Genomic DNA, 22,015 nt, shown 5'->3' with positions numbered 1-22,015 from the left:
CCAAGGGTTTATATATGACCCTGAAAAAAAGTTTTTCATGATTTTCACAATGGATCAATCCGTTTTTATATTTTTAATGAATGTTTAACTATTTTTACATAACATACCAAAAAGTTAGAAATGTTCTTCTAGTCGTTTTTGAGCTGCATTTTTTTGAATAATTCAAGTTTTGCGCTCATATATGTACGTATGGAATGACCATGCGTCTCCATCACTTTAAAACTGTTGTTCGCGCAAGGGCGGATAAATGACCCATCGTGATAGGAAATTAATTAGGCGGAACACGGTATCGACTTTCCATTGCAATGGACACACGTAAACTGATTTATTTGTCTTACATATAAATCTTAGGGCCCATATAGCCGAGGCGGTAAACGCACGGGTATTCAGCATGACCATGCTGAGGGTGACGGGTTCGATTCCCGGTCGGTCCAGGATCTTTTCGTAATGGAAATTTCCTTGACTTCCTTGGGCATAGAGTATCTTCGTGCCTGCCACACGATATACACATGCAAAATGGTCATTGGCAGAGGAAGCTCTCAGTTAATAACTGTGGAAGTGCTCATAGAACACTAAGCTGAGAGGCAGGCTTTGTCCCAGTGAGGACGTTACGCCAAGAGGAGAGAGACATATAAATCTTGGGATAGAGATATACACTCACACATATACTTCTTTGCACAAACATACTCCCCCCCAAAACGAACAGTTTTCAAATATAGTCAAGTCTAACATAAGATCGAAATTACAAACAAATCAAATCTTGAGCTACTGCTAATCAATAAAAATAATCACATCTATTGTTCCGCCGCATAACGTTGAATATGGCACAGGAGTAACCGCAACTGCTCGATTGTCCGGCGAACGCACTTGCCAATGATGCTGTCTCGATCCATGACTGTCGTAGTCTACGGGGAGTCGAGAGCTGCTAGATGGCTGCTTGTAGCCCTCACCAACGTAGCTGGAAGTGTCGCGGAAAGCTCACAGTTGACACGGTATAGGAGAGCGCGGAGGTATCCATCTGTCCACGAAACTGAGCATCTCTGTCTAGCCAAATTCTCGAGCCCGCTGCTGCTGAATTTGGTGCGAGCTAAACACGAACAATGCTAAGCTACCTATGAGGCCACACTATTGCAGCGGGAAGTGATACAACGTCTCCTATTGTGCTGTCCGTTACTCCATATGGTTTGGTTCGTTGCAATTCCTATTTTTTGGGTTGATTCGTCTTTTTAACCAGGTTCTTTTATAAACGGCTCGTCACGGCACCAGATGTTCGCGCAAGGGCGGATAAATGACCCATCGTGATAGGAAATTAATTAGGCGGAACACGGTATCGACTTTCCATTGCAATGGACACACGTAAACTGATTTATTTGTCTTACATATAAATCTTGGGATAGAGATATACACTCACACATATACTTCTTTGCACAAACAACTGTCGTTTATTTTAATTATTTTTTTATCAATTTATATATACAGCCATGGGCTACTAGATGAACTTCAGTTAGTAAAAAAATCAGAGAATTTACCTGTTGCAGAGTGATGATTCCCCATGAATTGCTTCGGGCATTCCTCCATACATTCCTTCTGATTTTCTTACGGAAGTTTCTTCTCAGATTCAGCCTAGAGTTCTCTCTAAGATTTATTCATTAGCTTCTTCTAGGAGTGGCTTCAGAGATTGATCTAAGATTTCTGCAGAGGTTCCTTCGAGGATCCCCCAGAAGTTCCTACTTAAACTACTTCAGAAGTTTCTGCTGGTGTTCCTCCAGGAAATAATTCTGGGACTTCACAAGAAGTTTCTTATTGGATTTTTCAAGAAGTTCCTTAGGATTTCCTTTTTTGAGAATTCCTCTAGAAATTCCTTCTAGAAATTCTTCAAAAGTTTTTTCCGTGATTTTTCAAAGAGCTCCTTGCGAGATTCCTCAAGAAGTTTCAGAGAATCTTTCTTGGATTCCTGGATTGCTTCGAGTTCCTTCACGATACATACATACATTTATTTGTTCAACATCATTACGACAAGACATAATCAACAATAGTACGCCACAATACTCGGTTTGTGGCTGCCGCTCTCCATCCTTGGTCGCGGCTCGCCAAGTCACGCTCCACCTGGTCCGCCCATCGTGCTCTCTGCGCTCCACGCCTTCTTGTGCCAACCGGATCCGTTGCAAACACCAGCTTTGCAGGGTTGTTGTCCGGCATTCTTGTAACATGCCCTGCCTACCGTATCCTTCCGGCTTTGGCCACCTTCTGGATGCTGGGTTCGCCGTAAAGTGCAGCGAACTCGTGGTTCATTCTTCTCCGCCACACACCGTTCTCCTGCACACCGCCGAAGATCGTTCTTAGCACGCGTCGCTCGAAAACTCCGAGTGCTTGTAGGTCCTCCTCGAGCATGGTCCATGTCTCGTGCCCGTAGAGGATCACCGGTCTTATTAGCGTTTTGTACATGGTGCATTTGGTGCGTGGGTGAATCTTTTTCGACCGCAGTTTCTTCTGGAGCCCGTAGTAGGCCCGACTTCCGCTGATGATGCGCCTCCGAATTTCACGGCTCACGTTGTTGTCAGCCGTCAGTAAGGATCCGAGGTAGACGAATTCCTCCACCACCTCGAAAGTATCCCCGTCTATCGTAACATTACTACCCAGCGGATCCGGTCGTGTTCGGTTCCGCCTACCAGCATGTACTTTGTTTTTGAGGCAGTCACCACCAGTCCGACCTTTGCTGCTTCGCGTTTCAGGCGGGTGTACAGTTCTGCCACCGTTCCAAATGTTCTAGCGATAATGTCCATGTCGTCCGCAAAGCACACAAATTGACCGGATTTTGTGAAAATCGTTCCCCGGCTGTTGAGCCCGGCTCGTCGCATCACACCTTCCAGCGCGATGTTCACGAATAAAGCCTGCATCCGCAATAATCGGGACACAGAAATACAACTGTAACTCTGCAATAGATACATTCAAATTGCTCAAATTTGGCCTGATAACAGCTTAAGATGTGGTCATTTCACCTGCAAATTTTCATGTGAATCGGTGCAGTACTTTTTGTTTTAGCAACGGAACAGTAGAACGCGCGCTATTGAATTTTGTACAGTCCCTGGTTTAGCTAGTCAGCGTTGCAACTTTTGAATTTGATAAAGGAAATGGCTGAAATTTTGAACATAAACTTCTCAATTTATATTCATTACATAGGCAAAATTAAAAAAAAATCTATGCACTATTAACAATTTTACAGTCGAAACATATATTGGGAAGGATCGTGATTTTCGCCCTTCTGACAGAAATCAGTCAGCACCCCTTATTGTTTCGATTGTACTGTTGAAAGTACTGCACCAATAATCATCAAATTTTGTAGGCATAATACACACATAATCAACTACCTGCTGAGAAAATTTCATGAAAATTGGCAGAACCATTCAAAAGTTATGAATAGGCAAACATCACACATGAAAAAAACGAAACAATTTCAACAAACATTCACCCCTATCAACACCAGTAGCTTTCAAACAAGTTGATCAAAGTTAATAAAATTTTGTAAGAAAGTGTCTACGTAAGTATCATAACTGCTTACGAAATTTCAAAATTATCCTCACAGAACTTTGAACTGTAGCGCAAAATAACCATCTATGATGCAAATGAAAATTGCTCATGATAGTACAAAATGCTTAAAACCACGTGTGTTTGTTTTTCATCCACAGGCAAATGTACTGCATAGATTTTTATGAAATTTGGCACAAATAATTAATATACAACGAAGAGTTCTCAGTCATTTTTTTGGCTGTTTCCACCGATATATTACAGAGTTACAACCGTACATCTGTGTCCCGATTATTGCGGATACAGGCTTTACCCCCTGAAGTTCGTTCTGGGATTCTTCCAAAATTTTCAAAGATTTATCCTTCGGGGAATTTCAATCGTGATTTCTTCCGGTATTTCTTCAGAAGTTCCTTCCGGAATTCACTCCTTTCTTGTATGATTTCTTCAAGAGCCTGCTGGGATTTTTCCAGAAGTTTCTTGAGATTCCGGGAAATTCCGGAGTGCCTCTGGCAAATTCAAATGTAATTTTATATGAGTGTTTCAATTGATATTTCACCACAACTCTATCCAAGAACCAAGAAAATCATGTCTCAAAAACTTAAAAAAAACAAGCATCTCTATTTTATACAAGATACGCCAAATTTTCTGAGTTTTCTGATAAAAATATAAAACCAGGGTGCCCCTTTGTCCCGAGACCAAGAAATCGTGAAAAAATAATTTAATTGCATATTTGTTGTACAAAACACAATTCAATCCTTTCAACGTATTTTTCCCTAAAACTACAAAAAAAGCTTGAAATCGGTTAACTGGTTAGAAAAGTTATGATTTTTTGAAAATTTTTAGTTTTGCAAATTCTGGATTTTTGGATTACCTTATCATAAGATTGCCCACGCTAGTGACGAAATAAAAAAAACACGGGGCATTTTTTTTTTATTACCGTACGGGTTTGGGCCGAAGGATCTCAGATTTTCATGAAACTTGTTCCACAGGCAGGGCCCATGGATATATGAACAAAAAATTGAGAAAAATTCAGGGTCGGTTCCAAAGTTGAGAAAACTCGTAAATAAAAGCCGGAAAAACAATGCTCGAGCTCGTGGAAAATTTTCAAAAAAATATGTTCGATAAGTTTATTTCCTAAGCTTCAATCGCTGAAATTTTTGGAATGCACTTTTTTCTCGTTTTTGAGTTATGGCCAATTTTGTTGAAAAATGTTCAAATGTTTTTTTTGTTTCTTTTTATTCGTGAATTTCTGGCTTTTTTTAAAATCATAACTCAAGAATAAAACATCGTAGTAACAAAATTTTCTAATGAAAATAAACGCAAATTTTCTCAGGAATCCAAAAAAAAATGAAATGGGAAAATCGGTACACTTTAAACCGGCTGCAGATTAAAAACGGTTTAACCTAGAAAAAAAATGTTGTAAGAAGCAAATGAAGCTTATTTATTGTATTTTGTAGGAAAAATATGGAAAAATCATTTTTTATTTCTTCAAGATAAAATTTTGACCAGATTGTCAAATTCATTTCATTCTGCACACACCAATGATCATCATCATTTGCAAATTTCACTGCTTACGGGCTGATATTTCCACAATAATCAAAATTATATTCATTAAAGATATGCTCAAAACATGTAAGGACATTAAGCTCTTGACAAATATGGTTCACAAGACCATAATAAGCTTATAGCCTTAATGTCCATTCACGCTATATTCAAAGCATAATTTTACTCAAAGTAATTTTTTATGAAAAAATATTTCCTGGGAACGTTTTTTGGATCCACAATTCCCTATTTCAAGTGGCCCAACTTAATTCATATCGAAACCTGGATTATTTTTAGAATTTTTAGCAGTTTTCCCACACAGTATTCGGAAATTACCAGGCATAAGACTAACTCTTCATAATAAGCCTTAAATAAGATAGTTTTCATGGATAAAACACTGAAAACCATATAGATTGTGGAACTATAGATGTGATTCTATGATCACAAATTAAAAACTTCTGAGTTGATTCAGTTTTATTTAAAAAACATTGGTTTCTTGTATACCAATACTATTCGTACAGTATCCTTTCCGTATGCGTTTTTGCCGAACTTAAGTTTATGCGAAAACAACTTTTTTGACCTTAAATATCTATGCAAGTCTTTGATTTTCCATAAAACCGCTTCAAAGGCTTACCATAGCTATATTGGAAATTTTAAAACACTCATGGAATATTTTACCTCCCTTAATCAACAATTATAATACCAGCAACTATTCTATACTGCGTAATTGGTGGGTTTGGTAATTATATATTCTTACACAAATCTTGAATCTGACAATGATTGGGTTTTGCTCAATGTGTGCAGAAAAAACTGGCACTGTTTACGAATTCAGATTAAAAATTCATCTAAAAATATAAAAACAGCAAATTTTATATTTTTCCTACAAACTACAATAGATAAGCTTCAATTGCTTCTAACAACACTTTTTCCAAGTGATACCGTTTTTGAGCGGCATGCGGTTGAAAGTGTACCGATTCTAAAGTGCGCAGGCTTTATTCCACGAAATTTTTCACCGATGAGAAAACTCATAAAGAAAAGACGGAAAAACTATGCCCGAACTCACAAAAAAATTTCAAAAAATATGTTTGAGAAGGTAATTTCATAAGCTTTGATCGCTGAAATTTTTGGAATGCACTTTTTTTTCGTTCCTGAGTTATGGCCAATTATGTGAAGAATGACCATATAATATATGTATGTTTATATGTTTGTGTGTATGTATGTATGTATGTCAATTTGTATGTCTATACGTTTTTTTTATGTTTTGTATGTTTTGGCATAACTCTGGAATGCTTCAACCAATTTCAATCAAATTTGGCACACATATTTCTTAGGATTTCTAATGATAGTGGATCGGCAGTCTTATTCAAGAATTAAGCGGACTACAATGTTCTCACTCCGACATTTCGGTCAAGGAAGCATCGGAGCGAGAACATTGTAGTCCGCTTAATTCTTCAATAAGACTGCTGAGCCACTATTCAAGTAACATTTTGATGCCTAATTAGTCTTGATGGGGTTGTGAGAACGTCTTCAAGTCTATTTGACTTAAAATGTTACTAGGGTACCATTAGAAATCCAAGTCGAAAATACCACCTCAATACATATTTCATAGGTTATTAAATGATGATGAGTAGAAGAATAGAGGGTAGGCTAGATTGTAAGAAAGATGTATGATGGAGAGTAGGGTAGCGGGCATGGTGAAGGGTTATTGTGGAGGGTACGGAAGAGAGCACGGTAGTGGGTAGAGCAGACGGTTAGAGTAGATGGTTAGAGTAGAGGGTTAGAATAGATGGTAGGGTAGACGATAGAACAGAGGGTAGAGTAGAGAATTAGGGTAGAGGGTTAGGTGTAGGGTAAGGGTAGACGGTAGGCTAGACGGAAGAGTAGAGTGTAGAGTAGACAGTAGGATAAAGGGTAAGGTAGAGGGTAAGGCGGAGGGTTACGGTTATGGCTGGGTTGATTATAGAGTTGAGGGTAGTGCAGAGGGTAGGGTGGAAGAAAGGGTAGAGGAAAGGGTAGAAGAAAGGGTAGATTTTAGGGTAGAGTAGCGGTTTAGGGTAGAGTGTAGAGCAGACGGTAGGATTGCGGGTTAGGATAGAGCGTTGGATAGAGGGTTGGGATAGAGGTAAAAGAAGACAGCAAGATAGAGAGTAGAGGATTAGGGTACAGAATAGGGTGAAGAAATGAGATGAAAATTAATGACATGAGATTTTCTCTAGATACCTTCAGGAATTTTTTGTGGGATTTTTCAGGAACTCCTGTTGAGAATCTTTCCAGGATTCCTCCACATGTTCCCTCCGGAATTCCTGTGGAGAGCACTCCTGATAGATATCAGGGATTGTTTTAAAATATCCTGAAAGGATTCTATTAGGTAGTCCATTCGGCATTCTTCCAGAGATACGTTCTGGAATTCCTTCAAAGATTCCTTCCGGGATTCCTGCTGTGAATACTTAAGGGATTTGTCCCCAAAAAGGAATACAAAAAATATAGATTTCTGCCGATGTTTCTTCAAGCAAACCAGGATTTTTTAGGTATTCGTGCTGAAATTTCTGATGGTATTCCTTCAAAAATTCTTCCCGAGTTCTTCAGAGACTTCTTCAATAATTCCTTCCGGGATTTCTTCTTTCAGGGATTCCTGCTCAGTTTTCTCTAAGGATTCCATCAAATTTTCTCTACGGTACACCTTCAGAAATATCATCAGGAATTTCTGCCGGGATTGCTTTGGAAAATCCTGAACGGATTCAATCGGCAATTCTAGCCGAAATTCCTTCACGGATTTCATCACTAATTGCTGTCTGATATCTGTTAAGATATATTCAGAGAAACCAATGCAAATTCTCCGGGTCTCTAATTACGCAATGCAGTAAAAATTACTACGGGCTTCTAAATTATTATTTTCATTTATTTTTCTTGAATTACAGGCAACATATTAAGTTTTATCCTTGTATTTAAACCACCTTTCCCGAGGGTTTTCACCCCCAAGTGAGAGTAAAAAGTATAAATTTTTTTTTTCATTTTTATTTATGTGTATTTTAACTTAAATGCTAATTCTACACTCGAAAAAAAAGTATAATCTTTCAACTACCGACTGAGCCACCTGCGCCATTTTGCGCCGGAAATAGTTACTTAAGGTGAAAGTACACCTTAACATATGATACATTTGCCTATAACTTTTTTGTTTTAAGATATAATGACTTTACATTTTCGGAAGAAATGTGTATTTTGACTTCCTAAACAAGTTTGTAGAAGATCACAAAACTGTAGAATTTTATCTGTTGAAGCTACACTGAAAAAAAAACAGTTTTAGGGGTACTTCACATAAAACGCTCCATACCTCGAAAACCGTAAAAGGTGGAGCTTTGACATGTTCTACGTTTTTTTTCTCTCATTATAGGCTACAACTTTGTCAAAGACGTCAAACCTCTAAAAAAATTATTTTTTGAAAAAAATAAAATTTATATCTCACTTCTAGAAGGATTATTCATTAATAACATTTCATCAAAAGACGCCTTTTAAAATGCAGAAAAACTTTGTAGAACAGGCCACACTTCTAAAACCAACCTAAATAAAGTTATTTGATCGCAATCGCAATTCGCGATTTCGAACACTGTGCACTTGGATAATTTTGGTGGTTTTATTAGAAAATAATCTAATCGTTATAATTTTGTTCGATGTTAAGACTTTTTTTTTTTTTAAAAGACACTACACCGTCTTCAGCCAGAGGCTGCACAGACTGAACATTACATACACGAGACAACGGACAACACACATAACACCCAGTGGCCCAATGGAGAATTTTCCGTTCGACGAAAAGTTTTCCCCGACTGGAGCGGGAATCGAACCCGCACTCCGAGGCTTACGAAACGCCTAGACGACTGACGCCGCTAACCGCACGGCCACGAAGCCCAAGTTAAGTTAAGTTAAGTTAAGTCAAAAGTTTTTTATAGCTCATTATATAAGCCATAAATGCTCAAAATTTCATTGCATTCGGTTAATTGAATTCGGAGATATAACAGCTCAAAGTTGGCTATTGGTTAATTCTATCTTTTTCTAGAATTTTTATAACTTCGTACAAAATAACTCGATCTTTTTCAAATTTTGACCACCAATACACAACTAGTTGATCAACTTACTGTAAAAATTATGAGAATATTTGATGCATTTCTCAAAAAGTTACAGCTAGTTGAACATTTTTGAAAAGTGTAAATTTTGCCTGTACCAATTATTTTGTCTATCCCCTGTAGATATCTCTACTAAACCATGATGTCATCTGACAGTCATGTCTTATTCTTTTTGAGTAGTTATCCTCTCTTTTACTCATCATAGGTGAATTGTGTCTGTATGGATTTCACAATGCAACGAGAGTATGAAAGTTATGTTAAAATAGAGCTTTAAAAAATAACATGCGTTGAGGAACCATATTGAAGATTTTTTTTGGAACTGCACTATAGACTTCCACTCTTTTCGTATAATTATGTTTTTTTTATTAAAACTTGAACTGTTGAGAACAATTTTCCATAAAGATTCAAATTGTGAGACGTTAACGGGTTAAGCAAAAAAGCAGGCCTCTCATGAGAAAAATGCCAAAAAGTTCCATAATAAAACCGGTACAAAATTCAATGGGGAATGCGGAATATGGCATTTATACTGCCTAATAAATTCACAATATGTAGTTATCTATGGGTTTCTTGAAGTCATTCCCGGATAGGTACTTCTGAGATAATCCAAATCAACCAAACTGCCCTAGAGTATAAAATTTCTTGTCTACATTTATTACAGAACCAGAAATTTCCGTCAGATCGAGTTACATTGCATAATCAAGTATGATTCCTGACCCTCTTTGCAAATGAATGGACATTGTTGCAGTTTTTTGGGACTGCTCAGGCCGATGCAAATATTTAATTTGTTTTATGTCACCCCTGCCTTCCAAATTCAAGGGCGTATCAGGAAGTCACAGAAAAATTCAAGGGACTCAGGAGCACTTCAGCTAGTCTCAGAGAGTTCCAGGAAGGTTGTAAGGGTCTCAGAGGCATTTCCCAGGGGATTACAGGGGGTCTTCGAGGTGCTCTAGGTGGTCTCAGGGGATCTCAGAGGGTCTCAGGTCTGAGAGGCGCGTCAGAGGGTCTCAGAGAACTCAGGGACAATGCAGGGAGTCTCAGGTGGCCGCAAGGGATTTCAGAGTTGTCTAAGGGGCGTTTCGGGGATTTTTTCAGGGGGGTTTTCAAATCCTGGAGCTGTCTGAATCTCTCAGAACTGTCTTTTAACCTGTTGGAGTCGGGTTGTTTTGCCGCTGCTGCCGCAATCTCGCTGGCCTTGGTTTTTCGCCGAGGTCATATGTCATATGATCCCTGCGGCCCCAAACGGTTAAACCTCTTAAAATGCCTCTGAAAGGGATTAATTACATACTTCTAAAACAAATCTCAAACCTTGAAACCTTCCGAAATCCCCTCGAAATGCCTCTGAAGCTCACCTTAGACTCCTTGAAACCACCTTAAGCCATTCTGATTTCCTCTGGAACCCCCCAAAACATCCCTGAAATCACCTGGAACCTCTTCCTGTTATGGTGCCCTGAATCCCCGTGACATCCCCTTGGCCTCATCACAAACTCCCAAAACCAAAACCTTTTCTGTGTAATTAACCATCCTAGAATGTTAGGATTTTCGCATCATGAAGGCGTAGTGCACGTTCAACGTGCCTGTCTGGGTCGTATTGACCCCAACATCTTACTGGGCTTATATGCTCTCATTTGAAGTGCTTTCTCAATTTATGCACGAAACAACCTCTTTCCTACCCTGTGCACGTCCAGTGCCGAAATTCATCTGAATTTTTGCGTTATTTCAGTGTACTTTTTGACGAATTGCTATCCACAAGACGCAAATGGAAGTTAACCATTTCGTTTCCGGAGTGCTGTAATTCGTATAATTTGATGAGTTCTTTCATGTATTTTAATTGAAACTTTGATGCTTGAACGTTGACCTATGGTGTCCAGCTTCCGGTTATGTCTGTAAGAGAGGCACAGGTCCCTGTTACTTACTTTAGTAAGCATCCAACCAGTCATTTCCCATCGCCAGCTGTTGCAAGGACGTGACCAGTACAGCTCTCGACAGTTGGAAAATTTTGTCAATATTGTCTTAGAGTCCGTGATTAACCCCAAATCTCTGTGTTTCGAAATTTGTTGATATTTTTCACCGAAAAAATCAACAAATTTCGAAACAAACGGTGACTAAAACCCCACAAAGCCAAATCTCTGTGCTTTTAGAAAAAATCACCGACTTCGGTAATGTTTTACCGAAATCTCAACCGTTAAGTTTGTTTTACCGGAGAAATTCGGTAGAGTTTTTACCGAACTTTGTTAGAGTTTGACAGATAAACGATAACATTAATTTTACCGAAATTTGGTATTTTTTTTACAGAGTTTCGGTAAAAACCCATTACCAAACGCTCAGCAGTTGAGATTTCGGTAAAAATTATCTAACGCAACTAGCTGTGTACCGATTGGTAAGGAAGCAAACCTCATAATAGCGGTCTAGGACAGTACCCCCTACGAATTTGTGCGAGTTGCAATGGTAATGATAATTTTCAACCTTATACTGTCCCATGTCATTGACTATTGAGCGCTAAAGCTTTTGGAATGTGTCAAAATAATATTTGAAAAATATAGACCCGAAAGGGTTAAGGCACGTGGCACCACGTTGTTGGAACATTTTTCATCGGCGCTCACCTCTAGCTAACCTGTGACAAAAGATGCTGCATAGGAAGTCTTTCACAGACCACACCGTCACCAGCACCACTCGTAATGATGATGCTCGTTTTGTGCCTTTTTTGGAGCCTCAGGCTGTGTTTCAAGGAGCAGCCAGCCACCGTTGTTGCGTTGCTGGCTGCTCTCTGTACCCACATTCAGGAAGGATGAGAAAACTCATCGCTCCGAGGTGGGTCGTCGTCGGTTCGTTGCTCCGCACAGATAGCATATCAAATTTCCTGCTGAAATCTTGGTGCAAAAATCGGGAAATTTGTTTATGCATGACCTTGTTACCCGGTTCGGTTTGATTGAGAATGACAATTGCTTTCTGGGTTTGAGTAAATCCCGATAAACATCGGCTGAGAATGGTGGTTGATGCAATCAGTTTAGTTGTCCTTTTCGCTTGAAGTTATCGTTTGAGACAAGAAGACCAAGTTCAAATAAAGGGGATACATTAGAATAATTACCAACCGCCAAATCAACAGTGGTACGATAGAGTCAAAAGTCACCCATGACGTCAGCCGTCGTTTGATTAACTTTGACTCTCACATGTTATAAAGCTTAAAACGTTGCATGTTGCGTCCTGAGTACACATGTACGAGCGACGTATAGCAATACCAGTTTCCGCCTAACAGCCAGAGGAACGTAACCCGTTTGTTCGTACCTACGTTCGTTCTCAGTGACACAACCAATCAGTCTAATGAGTTGTGATGTGGAGTAGAGTGTGGGAGATACGCAAACATGCCTGGCTCTAGGAGCTGATGCTGTGCTATGTTGAGCCGTTGTTGTTGTTCATGGATCCTCGCCACCCCCACAGACTGCATGCGGGGCTGACTGACTGACTGGGTTGGCGGATTGACTCGGTCAATGTGATTCGCTCCCGGGCTGCTGGCTGGCTGGGTGCAACAGTCACAAGCCATAGCTGTAGTGTCGTCAACAACTCCCACCAGCACTCCTCCCGTGACTTGGGTCGTTTCCATGCGATGCCAGACGTGAATGTATCCCGGCGTAATAACTGTGGCGTACAAGTGGAAATAGTTTCACAAGTAGGTATCCTGATCCCTACCTACCCACCTACTGTTGTGCAGTTGTTTGCAAGATGGAGGGTGTCGGTTTCTGTTGGGTCGTTCTTATTCATATTGCACTGCTGGTGTTTTCTCTGCATTTCTCCACTCAGAACAAACGGAAAGAATGTACTTTGTAATGGTATGTACTCTGATTTTGTTTTACTTGGCTGTGGATATGGTTGTTCGAGGTAAGTATGTGCGCATCGGTTGAGTAGAGATAAAGAGTTGAAAGGCACGTTCCAGGTCGATGACTTGGGCGTCTTGGCTTTTTTTTATGTCTGAGAAGAGTGCAAAGAGTTCGCTTCCAAACTCTTCGTCTAACATTAGATCTTTCGAACTATTCTTTTTTTATTTTGTACCGTTCCTTTTAACAAATATTAGTCTTTGTGTGAAAGATTGTGCTTCTAGTGTTCAATTACATGGGCTCCCGTTGCCTTTTCCGAAGTTTTTACAGAAGTTTCTCTTGAAATACTTACAGGAGATTCTTCAGAAAGTCCACCAGGAGCTCTTTGGTGATTTCCAATGGAAGTTTCACCATGAATTGCTCCAAGGTTTTCCTCTGAGATTTCTGAAGAAATTCATTCACGAATTCTTTCACGAGTATACTTGTTTTGCGATAAATTCAGCAAATCTCATGAATCAAGTACTGAGGTATCAGGTATCAACAGCAATTGAAAATATTTGATAATTTTAAATATTTTGGATGACTTATAATTTTTCATATGAGCGAGATTCACGTTTTCATTTTAGGGTATCAGGTATCAGTAGGTCGGCTCCAGAGGCACGTTCTCCTCCATTTGGGAAATTTGTGCCATTGCCATGAATACGAGCCTATTCATCATTTACCTGAGGGAGAGGGAAGGGAGGAATAAGGAATGGGAAGGGAAAGGGAAGGTAAGGGAATAGGGTCGACGTAATCGCATAAGCGTACTACAACGGGTTCAAACAGCGCCCTGAAAAGGGCACTGTAAAAAACGCATAAAGCGTAAAGTAAACCTATAGCTACTTGCCACAACGGGTTCAGAACAACAGAACATCCTAAAGATTTAGGCTTCTTAGGTCAGTTTCACTTAATCAAGTGTGTACCGAGTACTCGGAAACGCAGTTGCGTAAAAACTGGGTAGTTACATATCAAATGATTCAAAATTCCACAGTCGGATTCTCAGCTAAGATACACAAATGAAGCAGCCTGTTGAGGCGCAAAATCATAAGTAGGAAAACCACATTGAGTTATCTCAATTGCGTTTCTGCTACGAGATTCCTCAAAAGTGATGGCGAGACTCCCGCATAGGGGCATCCACAAACACTCAATTTCCTAATCGCTGCTTGACGTAATGCCAAGAAGAGATTTTGGTTTTTAAGCATTTGGTAAATCCAATTAGAAATCATTGAAAGATAAATAGGACAATCCATGCAGCTTCCAATATGGAATCGAAAGGTACGTGTTCAAAAGTATCCTGGAAATCCAAGAAAACAACCAAACAAAACAAAATTGTTTTTGAATGAATGCTTTTCCGATATCGTAAACAAGTGGGATCGTAGTGTGCTGTGGAACATGACGGACGCGAAAAATTTGCTCGCGTCAAATTGTTGGGCGTAAAAAGTGAAAATTTTCAAATTTGCACATTGTATTTGAAACAAAAAAGTGCTTTATTTTTACCGATCGGTTTGCGTATGCGTCGTCGTTCCCCGTGTGGATCCGGATCCGTTTGTGTGTAATTCACAGTGGCGATGCCAGACGAAGTCGAAGGTTGGTTCCAACAAGTTCGCGTCTCCTTTTCAACGGGTGGAGTCGTCGTTTTTAGTGCTTGTGAGAAGAAAAATCCTGGATTTGGCTGTTACGGAAGTCTCGTCTACAAGACACTTCGAGGAGATGATGTAATAGCGGTGGTTGCAGCATAATAAAACGTTTTGGATACCGCAACGCATGAAAGCCAATTATGAGATTTGTAACGCTCGCAGCAAGGTAGGAACCGTATCGTCCAGAACGTTCCAACAATACTTGCTGAGGCCGAATAGAATCACTAGGAATGCAGTTTAAAGCAATAAAAAGGACTTTCTTCACCATTATTGGATTGCAGAAAATAAGCAGAATAAGAAAAGAAATTGGTGAGTTTGTTCCGATTACATACATTATTGAATGTTTGAATCCTATAAATGTAAAACGCGTCGTCAATTGATAATAAGATTCCATCAGTACGATTAATTTCTATACATCCATGCGACATCAGATTTGAAGTATTAATCAATTAAAAATTACTATTTTGCTTCACAGGATTAATTCAGGTAATTTATTTTATTATTAATATTGACGTATTCATACAACTATATATACACCTATATTTTGCAAATATTTCTCAACTATATAAAACTAATCAAATCGGAGCGTTTGGTACGGTATGTCCACGCATCCTTCCATCCCTGTAGATACTAGAATTGTTTCGATTTCAAAGCTGTTTTACTAAAATCTAGACAGTTCTAGCATCATCTTTGCGGTAAACACAACGTAGTAGGCCTGGCCGCTTTGATACTTGTATCACATTTTTGATATGCTTCAAGCATCAATACTGACAAGAAAAATATTTGGGCGTAATCTAACCCATATATTTTCCAGGATGCTTTCTCGTACTGGCTGCGTTTGTGTTAGATTAGATTAGATTAGATTAGAATGCTTTTCCGATATCGTAAACAACATTGTGTAAAAAAATCACATTGGACTTTCCATTTTGGTAAGCATGTTGGTTCCAATGGAGAGGCATGTTTGCCAGAAAAACATCACGGGTGTGATGCTCGACAAAGCGTTCAGAAGAAAGAGATCAAATTGATAGGTCTAATCTTCATAGGATGTATTATCCACTTACGGAATAAACTTGACAGTATAATCCCACCAAGATTTGGAAACAGCAAGGCTGCATACAAGCAGTTTTATCAAAACATTTTGGGGCTCGAGGCATGACACGTGAGATTGCCATTTCAATTTTACTGAAGGTGGCAAACATCGGGTCAAACGCAAATTGCGGAACCATATAGGTGTTAATTAAGCATTACATCAACATAGAAATTTCCCCTACAAAAGTAAGGTTCTTGGACCAAAGCTGTTCTTTTATGCTGAAGATTGATCTGAGTGGTCATAACCATAGCCACTACCCATACTAGGCACGATCAACAACAAAATAAAAAAAGAGCAGCTATTAAAACCAATTCGGTATCGATTGAAGAACGTCAGATACGAAGATACACAGAGGCACTGTGAAGAACGCATAATGCGAAGAGCCATATAGGTTATAGTTAAAGCTAATAAACAACATACTAATAATTCCACCCTTATTGAGCCTCGCAGTTGAGGCTTAAGAAGGATAGCGGATTATCTAGGAGAAACCAAAGGTCAACTGCACCATTGCTCCGGTTAGCGCAGTAAGGGCAGACTACTGTGGAGGGCCCCCTTGTACTCCACAGGCTTCGTTAAGCGTAGGATTTTTTAGACCCCCCTAACCATTCATTCCTAGGCACGGTAAGCATATAGCCGCATCACACCATGAATTGGGGGTCACCTGTTTAATGGACTCTTACCACCGGAACAGGCAGTCCGTAGTGTTATTCTTAGCCAATTGTGACAACCGCTACCGACATTACACAGCTATCTAGGCTAATCGAGAAAAGAAGTTATCAGTTATCAACTGCAATTGAAAATATGCGATAATTTTAAATATTTTGGATGACTTATAATTTTTCACATGAGCGAGATTCACGTTTTCATTTTAGGGTAACTTTGATAGTGCCCTAATCAACACATCAAAAGTCAAAAATTAACTTTCCGATACTCGCGCGGTCGGCTACCACCGCCAGCACATCGCTGGCATCATCATATCTATTTTATATAACTAATTTTGGTGCCATAAAAGCCTATTTTATTTTTCGTTGTGCAACTGAAATGAGTTGCATAATATTCATTATGCAATTAATTTAAGTTGCTTTATAAACATTATGCAACTCGTGGCAAAACTGGATTGTTTCAGCACACTTCGTATTTATCCAACTCGTATACTATTCATGCTGAAAAATCAACCTTTTGCAATTTGGATACCCATAGTTTGAGAAAAGCGGCTCCAGAACTTCTTTTTGGGAATTCTGTGGAAGTCCCTTATAGAATCTCCAGGAATTTATTCTGGAGAAACTCCGTGAGTGCCCGCTGACCATTTTCCAGACCTTCCTTCTGGGAGCCAAGCATGGGAAAACTCATTCGCTCACCCGAATGCCGGCGATGCAAAATAGCAAAAAGAACGCCAACAACCCAATGCTGAGTGAGCGCACGGCGCACTAGGAACGAACGCAACACGAACGGCTCGCCACCGACGCCACCGAAGCGAATCAGGAGAGAAACAAATAGAGTGCGAAATAAATCAGCTTGCATCGGTGTATACGACAAGAACGTTCGCTCTCTCAACTACCGAGTGGCATTCAGCTGATTGAATCAAAACGCACTCACTGATTCAATTCCCAGTACTGAATGCTTCCACTGAACGCCAAATGAACGTTCCAAAATGAATGCTCTCGCACCCGACTCAGAACGCAAACATTCGTTCAATATTGGTTCGTTCGCCTTCGGCACTCAGATTCGGTAGCGATTCATTCGGCCGTCGTTGCTTGCGTTGCTCGGTGCTCGGCGATTGGAAAGAATAGGCAATGAAAGTGGAAAGATTTTGCTTGGCTGGGGGAGAAGCACACTCGCATCAGATTGTGCATGGATGTAAGTGAGGGATACGCAATAAATAAATGATTTTTTCCCATCCTTGCTGGGAGCCCTCTATTAGAAGTTATATCTGAAAATCCTCAAGAAAATCACTTTGGGAATCCCCAGAATGACTTCCTGGAGAAGGAATGCCCAGCAGGAGTTTCTGAAGAATCTTTAAAAGGTTTTCCTAGAGGAATCTTCAAATGTAATTTCTGGAAGAAGCAGTTTCTTAAGGAATATCCAAATGAAATTCGTGGAGTAATGGACATTACCCGGGTAGAGTTCTTTAAGGAATCGTTTAGAATCGACTTCAGGTCAATTTTATTTTTTTTATTTTCTTTTTCTTTTTGTGTTTTAATGTTTACATTGACCGTTTAACCTTTTCTGTGTAAATGAAATCAATATTTTATTTCGAGTGCTCTTTCTCTCGCTCTCTCTTCTCTACATATACAACTCATGTATATTCATATGTTCATAGCCATCGCCCGAGCAGAGGAGAATATCAAAATAATAACAATGGAGTCACAAAATCTGTTTTTATATCTTAGTTTGTTAATATTAACTTATTGAGGTGTGACCGTTCCATAACATGTTTTGTTGAGCAATCTTATGTTGTTATGATCATGCTATTGGTATATTTTCTTTATATTACATTTCAATAACATGTTTTGTGGTAGCATAAGTTCAGTTATTATTGTGTTATTGTGACTGTACAAATATTTGATCACTGTTAGCACAACAATAACAAGCTTTGCAATCGAAACTAAACCATTCAACATTGACGTTGTCCACAGCATTTCGCGAGGAACTGATAAGAAAATATTATGTTCTCATCAGTTTCCCTTCCTCTTCTTTTTGACATTACATTCTAACTGTAACAGAAGCCCTTTGATAAGAATACTTGTTTTTTTTTCAGTTTCAGTTGGGTACGATTGCGTATATAGAAAGTGCAATAGAGTGTTAGCTATTTTATGTTTTGGATCAGCTGGATCCAGGACAAATCCAGGATAAACTACACATTTCGGACAAAAATGTCAAAGAAGTCTTTTTCACTGCATCGAGGCCACTTTGATTTTGATTTTATATTATAACTAAGGGTCTTGTACCATTTGGGCAGATGTACCTATTTTGGGCACTTGCCGTTATAACTAAGTCAATTTCAAACCGATTGATTTGAAATTTTATATAGAGTTAGGCACGTACAGTATCTAACTCTGTACAAAAATTCAAATCAATCGGTTCGAAATTGATTTAGTTATAGCGGCAAGTGCCCAAAATATGTACCCCTGCCCAAATGGCACAAAACCCTATTTTTTTTTTCATTGTTATCAATAACTTATTCATATCAAAATTTGTTATTGAAATATTTAAAAAAAATCGATATTATTAAGTTGTTATTGAAACCAACAAAACGTGTTATTTAACTGGTCTTCAAGGAACATTTTTTTGTTATGATTTTTGTTATTTTGCCGCTTATGACAGACAAGTTTATAACATGATATGTTATGTTAATAACATGGAAATAACTCTTTCCGCAACTCAGTTATTTTGTCAAAATAACATATTTTATTATGCTGTTGCTATTCCCTTCTGCTCGGGCGCGATGCATCGCTAGAACCAGAAACGAATTAAAAAAAAAGTCGTTTCCCTCCCTTCCAACTTCCACTCACAGCACAGTGTATATGTAACGCCTATAAGTTATGCAACCAAAACGTGTTGTGCCCCTTGACCTTATCCACCTTATTCACCACACAACCTATCACGAACACTATAAATAACCCCTATCCATGGATTGCATCACCGACCCGTAACGGTGACTCCCAGATTCTCCCATCCTTTCCGTCTAACAAATACCCCAGTCCGTGCTGGTTGTGGGTATGCAGAGGTGCTCTCGGTCTTTAGTAGCAACTAACATTCCTTTCCCTTCCCAACTGACTATAAGGACGTGGCCGGCGCCGTTATTGATCAAAAATGTATGAGCTGCTTAAATTGCACTTTGGGAATAAGTGGAGTGTCCCAGCCCTTATTCATTTGGATCTCAGTACAATTGGTACCAGCTCAGATCAACCACGGAGGAGCAACCATTTACATGTATAGTCAGATTTGATCGTTTTGATCGTTAGATCTGAAGTTCTACTTTTTGGAGAAGTTTGGTTAATCTGGAGTCATGCCTTTCGGAATGGTTCATACAATTCCAAGGATTAGATATAGGATGTTACAGTTAATAACAAAAAAAAAACCATTGTAACAACTGTAGATGTCAAGGGTTAAACGACGGGAAGTTTGGACGACCTTGATTGAATGTTCATAATAATATCTATTAGTCTTTAAGTAGGTCCGTAAGTATAGTTGATTATGCAACGTTGCTTTGTATAGCGGATATGACGACTTTTCCAGAGCAGAAGGGAATAGCAACAGCATAACAAAATAAGTTATTTTGGGAATATAACTGAGCAACGTAAAGAGTTATTTTCATGTTATTAACATAACATATCATGTTATAAACTTGTCTGTAGTAAGCGGCAAGATAACAAAAAAACATAACAAAGAAATGTTCCTGGAAGACCAGTTCAATAACACTTTTTGTTAGTTTAAATCTAATAATAGCGAATTTGTAAAATATTTCAATAACAAATTTTAAAATACATAAGTTATTGATAACAATCTGCAAACAAAATGTGTTATAATATCAAAACCAAAACAAAGTAAGTTATACTCTCACAGAAATAACAAAATAAGTGATGATAATATATCCGCAGACAGACGTTCAAGCTTCACTCAGTAGCATGTGTAAGAACATGGCCGCTACAAATTGCCGAGTGTCAATCAGCGAACAGATGGCGTTAGTGGTGTTCCCATTTAATTGCTGTTTTACGACAAACAACCGTCACCACACTCATCTCCGAGCCGGATGGCGGAGAAAGAGCGCACGTGCTTCACGCCTCAAATAGTTACACATAGTTTGTGCCAGATGAATGACAATCAGTAAATGTCTAATATCTTTTGCATAAATTAGCTTAAGGTTCTTGTAAATAATTTAACAAATGATCAAAATTATTTTACATAGATCAAAAAGAATAAAACAGCATTTTTGTGAATTTCACTCGCCTCATCAAATCTTTGTTAAAATAACAAAAATGTGGGAATCATTTTAACAGTGATTGTTTTGATTTTATTTCTCAGTGGGTGGTGAACTATGTGGTAAGTGAGTGGCCGAAAGCACGCAGGAACGAAATCTGTCAACTGTACCGTAGCAATCGGTTGCCTAGGTGTCGCTAGTGAAAATTTATATAGAAAATTTGAATTTTTTTGTTCTAGCTCGAACCTCTGTCTGCGATATATCCATAACTTTGATGTCTATCTATGTCTACTAGACAACAGCTATTTGCTATAAGTTGTATTTTCTCCAATGCAACATTTCGTCTACTTCAAGCCGGGTGAAACAATAGATATCTAGTAGACAAGAGTGTTTCTTATAAAATTTGAAACTTCAGCCACAGACAAACAGACGTAACACTCTGATAAATCCCATCGTACACCGATTTAATGGCCAATTAAAAAAATACTCGTGGCGCTCGCATCGTTTTTGTTCGAGTTTGACGTTTGCCCACTATCGCCACCTAGCCGATGGTTGGCCAAACTTGATTCTTTTAGCACTGGGCAAACATGTGTCCGTGACTAGATTTTGAATCGAAGAATGTTCGAAATATTACGTCTGTTTGTCTGTTAAGCAGGTATACTTATCAAAGTGCTTTTAAAACAAAAGGCCTGAAGTACACAGGGTCAAATATTTGATAAAGAAAGAACTCAAGAAACAACATCAGTTTGACATTAATGAAAATTCGATCGAGTGAAACAAGATGTTTAAGCATTGGTTTCTTTTTGGACAAATATTTACCCTGTGTACTAACAGCTAAAGACTGATAAGCTGGCTTTGTCACAGTTAGGGCCAATTTCTTCACTCTGGCCTAAGCGTTAAACCAGGTTCAACTATATGGGTAAGCCTGGCTTACTGGTTAAACCGAGGTGAAGAAATCGACCCTTAGAATGTAATGTCAGAATGAAGAGGATGAGGAACTGATGAGAAAATAATATTTTCTTATCAGTTCGTCACGGAATGCTGCGAACAATGTTAATCTCGAATGGTGTAGTTTTGATTACAATGCTTGTTATTGTTGTTCTATTCATGATCAAATATTATTGCAGTCTCAATAACCCGATAATAACTGAATTAGTGCTACAACAAAACATGTTATTTACAGCAAATATACACATAGCACGACCATAACAAAATCAGATTGTCCAACAAAACATGATATGAAGAGGTAATGCTGCAATAAGTTATTAATAACAAACCATGATATAAAAACAGTTTATGTGACTCCATTGTTATTATTTTGATATTCTCCTCTG

The 22,015-nt window shown here is 38.8% G+C and overlaps 1 protein-coding gene across 1 annotated transcript in view; it reads right to left on the bottom strand.

Annotated features, from left to right (window-relative positions):
• Window positions 1–22,015, bottom strand: part of LOC109411435 (exostosin-1) — a 703,630-nt gene that overhangs the window by 16,611 nt on the left and 665,004 nt on the right. The gene's annotated exons all lie outside the window — the stretch shown is intronic.

This window comes from Aedes albopictus, chromosome 3, assembly GCF_035046485.1.
Source record: "Aedes albopictus strain Foshan chromosome 3, AalbF5, whole genome shotgun sequence".
NCBI classification, from domain to species: Eukaryota; Metazoa; Arthropoda; class Insecta; order Diptera; family Culicidae; genus Aedes; species Aedes albopictus.
This window is presented reverse-complemented; position numbering and strand designations above follow the sequence as displayed.